Genomic DNA, 12,544 nt, shown 5'->3' with positions numbered 1-12,544 from the left:
AAAACATACCATAATTTTTAAAAAAGCAATATGCTTGTGCATACACCAGTTACTTTATGTATAATAAAGGAATGGGGAAGAGGAAAGATAACTGTATTGTAGCAGTCAGGATGCGGTGGAACCAAATTGCATTCTTCTAATTGAGAATATCCTCTCTGTAGGATCAGAGTTTGGGAGTAAAATGGCAGGTTTCTTTTTTGGTAGACAACTCTTTTCTGCTACTGGAACACATCAGTTCTATCTTCATCCTCCATTTCTAACTGTGTAGGTGAGTCTGTTTTGTTGATTGGCTGCTCATCATATTGGATTTTGATCTGCCTACTTGACAAACCCTATTGTTCCCAGTAGGCTTTCATTTGTACTAAGTGGTGTATGCCTCTTACTCTTAATCTACACCACAGAACCACCCTGTCCTGCCACCTTCAAATTAATATGACCATGGTTCTCTGTCTTGACTACTTCCTTGGTCTATTTGTCAGCCATGGCAATCTCTGGGGTCTTCCCAGTGGCTGAACCACCAGATCCTCACCAGACATGCACACAAGCAGCCTCAGAAGCTGCAGAGGAAGCTGCTCATAGCTTTGACCTTCATGCCTTCTTTCTATTGTGCCCACGATCTGGGCAAGCTCAGGCGCTCTCTTTTGACATAAGCAAAAGATTTAAACTAGTCTACAGGAGGTTTAAACCACAAAGAATCTGCCATAAAAACTGCACACCAATTTCCTTTCCTTGCTCTTGCAAACCATTTGCGGACTTTCTTGGGAAGACTGCCTTGCATTTCCTAGAAAGCTTCACTGTATGAGCAGTGAAACTTTTCATACCCTCTTGGTGTGTGTGTGTGTGTGTGTGTGTCCTCATCAGTCTCCACTCCCCAACCAAATTTTGGGTGAAGGTCCATCCTGTACCTGCAGGTCGTAATAGGAATAGATACCACTGTCTTTTTTCACAGATGACATGATCATCTATATAGACCATCCAATGGAACCTCCACAACTGTCGCAGAAATACTAGGTGAGTTTAGCAAGGCAACAGACTACAAGGTACAAAAATCTACTGTATTTCTTATATACTGGCAATGAACAATTAGAAATTGAAATTTTAAAAAGTACCATTTACAATGCATCAAAAACTCTGAAATACTTAGGGGTAAATCTGACAAAAGATTTCATTACTTGTACATTAAAAACTATAAAATATTGCTGAGAGGAATTAAAGAAGATCTAAATAAATGAAGATATATATTGTGCCTCACAATTATGAGATTCACTATTTTAAAGATGTCACTTCTCCTCAATTGATCTATATAGTCAGTACAATCTCAGTGAAAATTCCAGATAGGTTTTTTAAAAAAAATAAATGGACAAATTCCTTCTAAAACTCTTTGAAATGAAATTTTATTTTCACACACACACAAATGTCTATGAATGTACATAGTAGCTTTAGTTGCAACAGCCAAAAGTTGGAAACAACCCATATGTCCTTCAGTTAGTGAATGGCTAAACAAACAGTGTTATATCCTCATGGAATTCTACTCAGCAACAAAAAGGAATGAATTACTTACACGTGTAACAACATGTATGAATCTCCAGGGGATTATGCTGAGTCAAAAAGTTAATACCCCAGTTACATACTTTATAATTCCATTTACATAACATTCTTGAAAGGTAAAATTATGGAAATGGAGAACAGATTAGGGCTGCCAGGTCTTAAGGAGGGGGTTGAAGGAAGAAGGGAAGTAGATGTGGCTGTAAAAGGACAACATGAAGGAGTCTTGTGATGATGGAAATATCCTGAAAGTATCATTGACAAAGTTGTGATGCTGTATAGAGTATTGCAAGATAATACCATTGGAGGAAATTGGATAAAAGGCACATGGGATCTCTTTGAATTATTTCTTATAACTGCGTGAGAATCCAGAATTACTTCCAAATAAGAAGTTAAAAATTTGAAAAAGGTAGGCCAAAAAGAAAATGAATTCTAAGGTGGTAGACCGAAACCCAACTACATTAAATGTAAATTCACTAAATATGTCAAATTAATGAGTAAGATTGTCATTATTTATTTTAAAAATAATACTGTTTAATAAGAGACTTTAAAAATAAAACAGATTAAAAGCAAAAAGATAGAAAAAAATAGTATGCACTAGCCAAAAGAAGGATGGTGAAGCTATAGTAATATCAAAACAGATTAAGACATGTAAGCTGACTATACTTGAATAAAAAATATATACATATGAAAAAACTTAATCCAGAAAAAAACCAGATTGAGACAAAAAGCAGTATTATAAATAAAAAGTAAATTCCATAATTTCATATTGGATCAATCCAACAGGAAACTATTACAACTCTAAATATGTACCATCCAACAAGAGCGCTTTAAAATATATAAAGCAAAGCTTAACAGAAATAAAAGCAGAAATAGACAAATCTACAAGTATCAAAAAGGAAATCAGGAAGCTGGATGGACATAGAACAACCAACTCTGTTCTCTTCTCACCTCTTAACAAAATAATTAGCAAAAAAGTAATTCTTATAGTAGACAGAAAAAAAAAGACTGTTGGTAAAGACATGTAAGACTAAGCAAAATTTATTTAGAGGATATGTTCTCTCTATGCAGTGTTTGGGAGCCCCTTTTCCCTTCCCAGAAACAGATTCTACTCTGAAACAGTGCCCATTATCATCTAGTGAGAAAGGAAGACTGTCTTCTACTGCTTCCTAGAGATAACAGTCCTATGGGCTTTGTATACCTTCCTGGTAAGTTTATGAGCCAGAAGCCTCTCTGATACCTTCAACGACTGTAAGTTCCTGCTGTTTAGCATGCTGTAGTCTGCAGTATTTTGTTCTGTTAACATACCATAGCACAAAAGCACAGATTAGTGTTTTCATAGATATTTTCTCCATGTTGGTCTCTATTGCAAAATTACTGCAGTGAGTCTTCGACATTCATTGTGAATTGTTTTTTGATTCTTCTTAAGTCAGAGCAGAACTCACATGAAATGCTCAAAATAATTATCAGGTCTTTGGGGCAGGTGTGACATATAGTCTGGTTTGCTGGATTCTTAGGTTTTTGTTCCTGGTTCCTTCTCTACTTTTCCCCTTCCACTTTTCCCTCTTGATGTCGGGGCTATTTGAATTATTGACATAAACTTTCATTTCATGGCTCAATGTCTTTGCCTTCTTCAACATCTTTCTAAAGTACCTGTATCACCTTTGTCCGTGTAACACACACCGAATGTGGAGTAACAGTGTTAAAAAAAAAAAAGGCATGGGTGTTTCCAGTAATACACACTCACAAATCTCTAATTTTTTTCCGTTTCATATTTTGGTGAGTCTGGTTTATTGATTTAACCTGTTAAGTTTCAATATTGCAACAGGTGTCCGTCAGAAAAGCAGAAACATCGACAAAGAATGGACACAAGCACACTGGGAAAACTGCAGGGTCAGAAACAAGAGGTCACTAGAACAGAGGACGCGACGATGCTAACACAAACGGTCGCAAATTCGCACGACCCCAAAGTCAATGGACTTCAGAGTCTCACTACGCCGCAGGCTCCCCAGATTCCACGGCTGAACTCTCCCCGACGCGCTCACGCAACGGCACCCCTCCCTTTAACGACCTGAGGCTCGGGCTGGCCCATCTCGTCTCGCCCCGGGGCCTGATCTTTCTCCATCTTCACCCCACTGAAGTCCAGTCCCGGGTGGAACCGGGACCAGACCGAACTAAACCGATTCAGCGGCACTTCTTTCCCTAACCAGGCACCTTAACGCTGAGAACCCGAAAATCCAGCCAACTTTAAGGAGGAAGCGACTTTTTGCTGAAAATAAATTTGGGCCGAGAAGGCCTCTGGGAAATGTAGTCCGGAACAGGAAAGCGGCGGACCTTTTCAGAGCCTTCTCAGCACCATGTAGCACTCGTAGGGTCCGAGTGCAGCACTTATGAGAGGCAGCTGCGGGAAAACGCTCAGCTGAGCCCCCTCAGCGGACCCGAGCGCCCGGACGCCGCGGCTGGCGGTTCCTACTCCCCGCCCACAGGAAGGCCAGCCCCGCCCCGGCGCGCCGCGGGGGCCTCTGGGAAGTGTTATCCTGCGCCTAACGGACCAGGGCTCGTGCTGCCCTCGCCACGGCGGGCGCTGACTTCAGTGGCCCCCTTACCTCGGGCCGCACCGCCGGTGCCACCTGGGCGGCGTTGAGGTGTGGGACTGGGGCCTGTGTCCGCGGGCTCGGTGGTGAGTCCTCGAGAAGCGGCGAGCTCGGAGTCCGGGGCTCTTTGTGCTGGGTGGAGTAGGGGCCTGCGGACCCCGTGCCTGTGTGGCTGGAGGAGGACGCCGGGCACGGCTTTGCCGGTGCGGGTGGTTCCCTGAGGCCGCGGGAGCAGCGTATGAAGGACTGTGAGCGTGTGGCTAGATAGGACCTTATTTGCCAGACACTTGCCTGTGACCGAGTGTGGCCGTGGAATTCTGTATGTAAGCGAATTTTGTGGCTTTGCTTTTTCCTTCTCTGTCGCAGTATGAACGTGGTTGCGAACGTGTGTGACTGTAGTGAATGAGAAACTCCGAGGACGAAAGGTTGAGTTCGGTGGTGTGTGTAGCTTTGCGATACCAGTTTGTACCAGTGCTTCATTTCTGCAGTTACGGTAATCGGAAATATGTTTTTATATGAGACAATAGCTCCAACACTTTGTTTTAGCGTTTATTTATTTCAAGTTTTATTTTCGTGTATCGGCCACTTTGTGTGCTTACTAATTTCATGCTCCCTGCCTCCCCCCACTCCCCGCCCCAAATCACAGAAATGCCCCTAGAAAACAAAAATCATTCATACTTCTACCAGCCACTGTCAAAATTCATTTACCATCTTTTCCCCCTCCTTCTGTGAATACATACATATGCATTCATTTATTATATATGCATAATAGCTTAAAAATTGCAATCACACTATACATACAGAACTGTAACCTACCTATGTCATTTAACAGTGCACAATTAATATCTTTACATTTAAACAATTATAAATCTACGCCATCATTTTAAAGTTTTTTATGGCATACATTTAGTGCATTTACCCCTATTGATCGGTAATTTGGTTCTTTTCAGTTTTGCAATGCTGTTATGAAGAATGTGTTTATTAGCAGCTATTTGGCACATGTTGTAAGGCACTTTCTTAATTTGAGGAGGGGAGGGGTAGGCTCTTAAAACTGGAATTGATAGGTCAAAATGTATATGCTTATTTCTTGTTGTTCTGTTTTTGTTTTTAAAGCAATCGTTTTCTTGATTGGATCAGGAAACAGCTCACCAGGCTGGAGGATTTGGCCCATACTGAGAAGCAAAGGAGTTTTCTAAACTCAAATTTATTTCTTCTTTTTAAGTCCCCCTCCCGCCTCCGAGAGACTATAGAAATAATTGATCCATCATCCAGTAACAGGCCCAGGAGATTTACATGCAATTCCCCCTTTTCTCCCCCAAACCCCCTCTCAAACTTAAAATCCTAGAAGGGGGAAAAAAGGAGAAAACCTTTCTAAACTAGCTGGAACCCTGCTAGCCATCACCACCCACCCCCAATCAGGTGAGGGAAGTGTGGTTGTGTTGAGGGTAGGAGGGTGGTTATTCCACCACAACCCCCCCACCCAGCCTCCTCTCTTACCACACACACCACCCCTTTCCTTTCAGGTATAGAATCACTTAAGATTTGGGTAAAACTCCCCTCTCTTCCAGGAGATGCTATCTGGAAGCTTTTAGAGGGTGGGGGCAGAGGTGGGGATAGAGGAGGAAAATTCCCCCCAAAAGGCCTAAAGGAGTCATCTCTTCACTCAAAACTGCTCGACATCCCCCCCCCCCCCATTAACCTTTGGTTAAGACCTCCTGCTTATGGCAGCTAAACTTTACTTTGCATAACTAAGATTTGTCTCAGAAGAAAGGGGAAGGAGAAGCCGCAGCTCTGGCCCATTCTCCTTCACCTCACCTGCTCCCACCCCCACCCCCAACCCTCCAGCTCACGGCCTCTGAGTTCCTGAGTTTTCTCACTTTGAGGAGCCACCGAACACAAAGACCCAAATCTGTATATACTTATTAAAAGTTTCCCTACGTCTATCCAATTATTCTCCTATAAGTTTCCAATGATCTATAGTATTATTGGTGTAGTATAAGATTGCCTATATTCAGACACCTTTGATAACAATGGTTATCATTAATATTAGTAATCTTTGTTAACCTCACAGATGTAAAATAATTTCCTTAATTTGTGTTTGATTACTACTGAAGTCAAGCATTTAAAAAATCTTTTTTTAAGAATTATATGTTTTCTAAAGTATTTTTCTAAAGCAGTGTTCTGTTTTCAAATTTCTTTTCCAGGTTCTCCGGGTATTAAGGATTTATTCATTTATCCATCACCACCGTGACAGGAATAATTATAGATGCTTGGGATATAACATTGGACAAGAAAGACAAACTCTCTGCTGTCATGGTACTTACATTGTTGTGGGCCAGATAATAAATGAGGTAAGTAAATTAAATATACATTAAATAGTGAAAAATTTTAAGAGAAGAAGTAAAGCAGGATGACATACAAAATCAGGGATGAGAGCTGGAGTTTTAGATGGAGTTGCTAGGGAAGGCAACCTGAAAACATAACATATGAAGGAAGTGAAGGAGATAGTAACACATAATTGAGGGAAGAGTGAACAACTGTTATAAAGGCCCTGAGGTGAGAATGTGCCTATTATGAAGAGGCTGGTGTCACTGAAATAGAGCAAATGAGAGGGGGAGTGGTGAGAGATGGAAGAAGAAAGAAAAGTGGACGGAAGAGCAGATCACATTGGGCCTTAGGGGTCATATTAATGATCTTGGCTTTTACCCTGAATGAGAAGGGAAGCTATTGTAGAGTTTCAAACATGTGAACGATACTATCCGCTTACAATTTAAGAGGCTTTCTTTGCTCTGATTAGAGGATTACGGGAAGAATAGTGGAAGAGGGCAGGGACAAGGGCAGAGGCAGAGAGACCAATTAGGAAACTGTTGCGATAATTTGAGGAAAAGGTGTTGGTGACCTGGACCAGAGTAGTAAAAGTGGTGAGAAGTATTCATGTACTGGATATAATTTAAAGTTGGAGCTGATATAATTTGCTGATAGCTGATGTGGAGTGTAAGTAAGTGTGACAAGGTGGCACATTATTTTTTAATCTGAGCAACTTGAAGAATGGAGTTATTAACTGAGAAGGGAAAGTGGGGAAAACTGACTTGGGGCATAGGGAGATAGTGAGATTGCAGTTTGAAATATCGTATGTGAAATATGAGATGCCCATTAGACATTCAGGTGGAAAAACGAAGTTGGCAGTGGGATATACAAGTCTGAAATTCAAAAGAAAGATCTGAGACCTAGGTTGGAGACATACATTTGGGAATTAGCAGTATATAGATGATATTTAAAGCCAGTAGACCAAATGAGATCACTTAGAGGGTAGGGAAGATGGCAAATGGTAGAGGTAAAGGACTTATCTCTGGGTCACTTCAACATGAAGTCTGGGAAGTGAGGAGGAACCAGCAAAAGAGACTGAAAGGGACTAGCTAGAGTGGTTGGAAGGAAACTAGGTGAGTATGATATCCTGGAAACCAAGGGAAGAATGTGTTTTAACAAGAACTGTGTCAGATGCTGCTGATCAGCCAAGTAAAAGAAGACTGAGAAAGGAACATTGAATTTAGCAACCTGAAAATTGGTTGGCGACCCTGAAGAGCAGTTTCAGTGGGGTATGGGTCTAAAGAGAGAACTGGGGAAGAAGAATTTGTGATAAGTATAGACAACTCTAAGTTTTTCCCTAAATGGAAGGAGTGAAATAGAGTAGTAGATGAAGTTAAGAGGTATATCATAACTCTGTTGATATACTGATTGAAATGGTTCAACAGAGAGAGAAACTTGATGAAGCAGAAGAGAAAGGGGAGAAATGCTATAGATTTGTAGCCAGAGCAAATGTTAAGAGAGCAAAAGAATAAAATAATCACTTAGGAGAATGGGACAGAGAACAGGGTAGAGAAATATAATATGATTTCCAGGCAGCATTGAAGACCTACTTGATGTTAGTTTTTGTGAATTTAAAGTGAGCCTGTTCTACGTGGTTTAAAAATTTTCTCCTGCAGTGTTCATCTGTATGGTTGTAGCCACAGAAAGGGTAGGGGAGAGTTAGGTTTAACCAGAGTATTTGTCTCAACTTGGAACAATGTGAGAGAGAGGCAAGGGAGTCTAAGTTAGCAAGAATTAATTGTACTGATTGACCATGAATTCCAGGCCAAGTAAGTAGAAAAGTGAGGATAGGAAAGGGGTGAGGGGCAATGAATAATTGGTAGAACGAAGGAGTGGAAGTTCCTGATGGTGTTGAATGATTGTTGGATTGAACTACTAGAGGAAGTAAAGCAGAGAGATAGAAGGATATTTTTCCCTTCAGTTGCCAAATGTTCAAAATAGAACAGTTTCTCTTTTTACCACCATACTTGTTTTAGAAAACATGGAAGATTGTCATCTTGTATTTCAGTAGGGGTTACAAAATGGTGATATTCGAATTCTATCATTCCTTCTTCATTTACTAGCTGGCATATTTTCCTAAAGAAAAAATTTCCTTCATCCACTCTGGTTACCCTGAGGTACAGTTTGTACAGGAAAGGCAGAATAAATTGATTCTTTCCCTTTATAGGTTTTCAGGCTATTGAATTGGTTCCCTAGGATCTCCCAGTGAGTTAATCATTTTACTATTAAACATACTCATCGCTTTTAGCATATCTGATATGTTTCAAACCATTGTGGTTATTTTCTTTTTGAAGCTCAAATTTTCCCATCTTTGGCTGTCTTTTCAAGGCGGCTTCTAAGTCCTTTTAATACATCTCCAGAAGTCTTTGATAATGTCTTACACTTCTGCTGTGACAGTTTTGTTCGAAGATCATTTTGAATGTTTCCTTCCCTAGGCATGGAATCAGGCATTTCTGTGTGGTGCTCTGGTTCCCTTTAGTGGGTAATGGTATTGTGAGACCATAGTTACGGTGTTTCTTGCTACTGACATGATCATTGTTTCTAGGCTTTTTTTTTTTTTTTTTGGTGGACAGAGCTAGGAAATACATTTTTTAAATTGTTTTAACAGCTTAATTCACATACCATCCATTTTACCCTTTAAAATGTACAATTTAATGTCTTCTTAAAAAATATATTCACAAGGTTGTACACCCATCACCATAGTGTAATTTTGGATCATTTTTGTCCTCCCTGAAATAATTATCATTCCCTTTAGCAGTCAATATATTCTCCTGCCTCCTCCCAGTCTAATCAACCACTAATCTGCTTTCTGTCTCTATAAACTTGTCTCTTCAGATATTTCATAGTAATGAAATTGGACAATATGTAGTCTTTTGTGACTGACTTCTTTCACTTGGCATGTTTTCAGTGTTTATTAATGTTGTAGCAGGAAATATATTCTTAACAAAGTAGGCCTCATGAGTTCGTATTGCTATTTCTAATTTAAAATTTTATAAGGAGTTTTTACTTTGGTTTTATTTTTGTATCTTTTATTTCTTCACCTATCCATCTATCTATAGATCTATATATGTGTACATAAATAAGATAATTCAGAGGAATATTATCAGTACTTACAATATTCCAACTGCAAATAATTTAATACTTCTTTATGGATTCATTTGTCCTTGGGATATATCTCTCTAGGGAAGTATAGCCCAATTATTGTGCCTAAAAGTAGCTAGAACTAATTTCTCTCTGTACGGTTAAGCCACAAATATGATATATTATTAGATTCATTTGTTTTACTTTTGCTTTTGATTTTTATGTATGACTTTTAACATTGGTTTTAATTTTGTTTTATAATTATATAAAACATTTACATCGTTGGAAAGTCAAATACACAAAACAAAGCATTTTAAAGTATATACAAAACAAATACACAAAACAAAGAGAAGTCTTGTATAGTTTGAAATCAGGGAGTGTGATGCCTCCTGCTTTGTTATTTCTCAAGATTGCTTTGGCTATTTGGGGTCTTCAGTGGTTCCATATAAAATTTAAGATTGTTCTACTTCCCTGAAAAATGCCATTGGACTTTTGATAGAAATTGCATTGAATTGGTAGATTGCTTTGGGTAGCAAGAACATTTTAACAATATTAATTCCTCCAATCCATGAGCCACAGAATAACTTTCTTTTTGTGTCTTCTTCAGTTTCTTTCATGAGTGTCTTGCAGTTTTTATTGTATAGCCTTTCACCTCCTTGGTATTTTATTCTTTTTGATGCAGTTGTAAATAGAATTGTTTTCTTAATTTCTCTTTCTTATAGTTAATTATTAGTGTATAGAAATGCAGCAGTTTCTATATACTGATTTTGTATACTGCAACATTAATGTATTCATTTATTAGTTCTAACAGGTTTTTTTTTTTTTTCTTTTTTGGCAGTCTGTAGGGTTTTCTGTGTATCATGTTATCTGCAATTAGTGAAAGTTTTACTTCTTCCTTTTCATTTGGATGTGTTTCATTTCTTTTTCTTGCCTAATTGCTCTAGCTAGGACTTCCAGTACTATGTTGAATAAAACTAGCAAGAATGAGCTAGTTTTCTGTCTTGTCCCTAATCTTAGCAGGAAAGGTTTTAGCTTTACATCGTTAACTATGGTATTAGCCCTGGGCTATGTCATATATATATGTAACTATATATGTAACATTGAGGTATGTTCCCTCTATACTCACTTTGTTGAGAGTCTTTATCAAAAATGGATGTTGAATTTTGTCAAATGCTTTTCTTGTATCTGTTGGGATAATCATATGATTTTTATCATTCATTTTGGTAATATGGTGTATGACATTGATTTATGGACATTGAACCATCCTCACATCCCTGGAATAAATCCCACTTGATCGTGGTGTATGATCCTTCTTTATGTTGAGTTCATGTTTGCTAATATATTGTTGAGGAATATGGCATCATGTTCATCAGGAATATTGACCTGTAATTTTCTTTTCTTGTGGTATCCTTATCTGGTTTTGGTATCAGGGTAATGCTAGTCTTGTGAAATAAGTTTGGAAGTGTTCTCTCCTCTTCTATTTTTTGGAAGATTTTTTAGAAGGTTTGGTAGTGATTTTTCTTTGAATGTTTGGTAGAATTTGGTGCAGCCAATTTTTGTTTGGACCTGGATTTTTGTTTGTTTGAAGGTTTTTTATTACTGATTCAACCTCCTTACCTCTAATTTGTCTATTTAGATTTTCTATTCATAATTCAGCCTTGGATTGTTGTATTTTTCTAGGAATTTATCCATTTCTTCTAGGTTGTCTAATTTTTTGGTTTATAATTCTTTGTAGTAGTCCCTTATCCTTTGTATTTTGTGGTATCAGTTGTAACATCTCCTCTTTCTGGTTTTGTTTGAGTCCTCCTTTTTTGTTGGTGAATTTGGCTAAAGATTTGTCAACTTTGTTTGCCTTTTCAAAGAATCAGTTCTTGGTTTCATTGATCTTTTTCTATTGTCTTCTTAGCCTCTTTCATTTTTTTCTGCTCTGACCCTGTTATTTCCTTTCTTCTGCTAAGTCTGGGCTTTTCTAGTTCCTTGAGATGTAAAGTTAGGTTGTTTATCTGACATTTTTCTTGATTTTTGAGGTAGGCATTTATTGCTATGAACTTCCATCTTAGAACTGCTTTTGCTGCATCCCATAAGTTCTGCTGTGTTATATTTCCATTTGTCTCAAGGCATTTTTAATTTTGCTTTTGATTTCTTTGGTTGTTCAGTAGCATGTTGTTTAATCTCTACATATTTGTGAATTTTCTAGTTTTCTTCTGGTAATTTATTTCCAGTTTCATACCAGGTAGTTGGAAAAGATGCTGGATATCATTTCAGTCTTCTTAAATTTGTTAAGACTTGTTTTGTGGTCTAACATATCGTCTATCCTACAGACTGTTCCATGTGCACTTGAGAAAAATGTGTATTCAGGTGCTTTTGGATGGAATGCCTGTATATATCTGTTAAGTCTATCTGGTATAATGTGTTGTTTAAGGCCAATGTTTTTTTTATTGATTTTCTCTCTGACAATCTATCCATTGATGTGAATGGGGTATGAAAGTCACCTACTCTTACTATATTGCTACCTATTTCTCCCATTAGACCTGTTAATATTTGTCTTATATATTTAGGTTCTCCTATGTTGGGTGTACGTATATTTACAAATGTTTATTGTCTTGGTGGATTGACCCCTTTATCATTATGTAATGCTCTTTTTTTGTCTTTTATTGCAATCTTTATTTTAAAGTCTGTTTTGTCTGATATAAGTCTAGCTACCCCAACTTTCTTTTTGGTTTCCATTTGCATGGAATATCTTTATGGGAAAAGACAGACTCTTCACTTGCAGTCTGTGTGTGCCTTTAGGACTAAAGTGAATCTCTCATAGGCAGCATATAGATGGGTCTTGTTTTTTTATCCACTCATCCATTCTGTCTTTTGAGCATAGAATTTAATCCATTTACATTTAATTACTGATTAATTACTGATAGATTTGTACTTATTGCCATTTTGTTAATAGGTTTTTGGCTGTT

The 12,544-nt window shown here is 38.2% G+C and overlaps 1 long non-coding RNA gene and 1 pseudogene across 1 annotated transcript in view; one reads left to right on the top strand and one right to left on the bottom strand.

Moving 5' to 3' along the window:
- Positions 1–218: 218 nt before the first annotated feature.
- Positions 219–483, bottom strand: LOC105096939 (small ubiquitin-related modifier 2-like; annotated as a pseudogene).
- Positions 484–4,063: 3,580 nt separating this feature from the next.
- The window catches only part of ZNF569 (zinc finger protein 569), a 35,472-nt gene continuing 26,991 nt past the window's right edge, over positions 4,064–12,544 (top strand). Inside the window, exons 1-2 of the long non-coding RNA XR_010382405.1 lie at positions 4,064–4,225; positions 6,344–6,490. This is a non-coding gene — a long non-coding RNA (zinc finger protein 569). The remainder of the gene's footprint in view (positions 4,226–6,343; positions 6,491–12,544) is intronic.

The sequence above is a fragment of the Camelus dromedarius genome, chromosome 9 (genome assembly GCF_036321535.1).
Source record: "Camelus dromedarius isolate mCamDro1 chromosome 9, mCamDro1.pat, whole genome shotgun sequence".
In the NCBI taxonomy this organism is placed as follows: Eukaryota; Metazoa; Chordata; class Mammalia; order Artiodactyla; family Camelidae; genus Camelus; species Camelus dromedarius.
The sequence above is the reverse complement of the archived record's forward strand: the minus strand, read 5'-3'. Positions and strand labels throughout refer to the sequence as shown.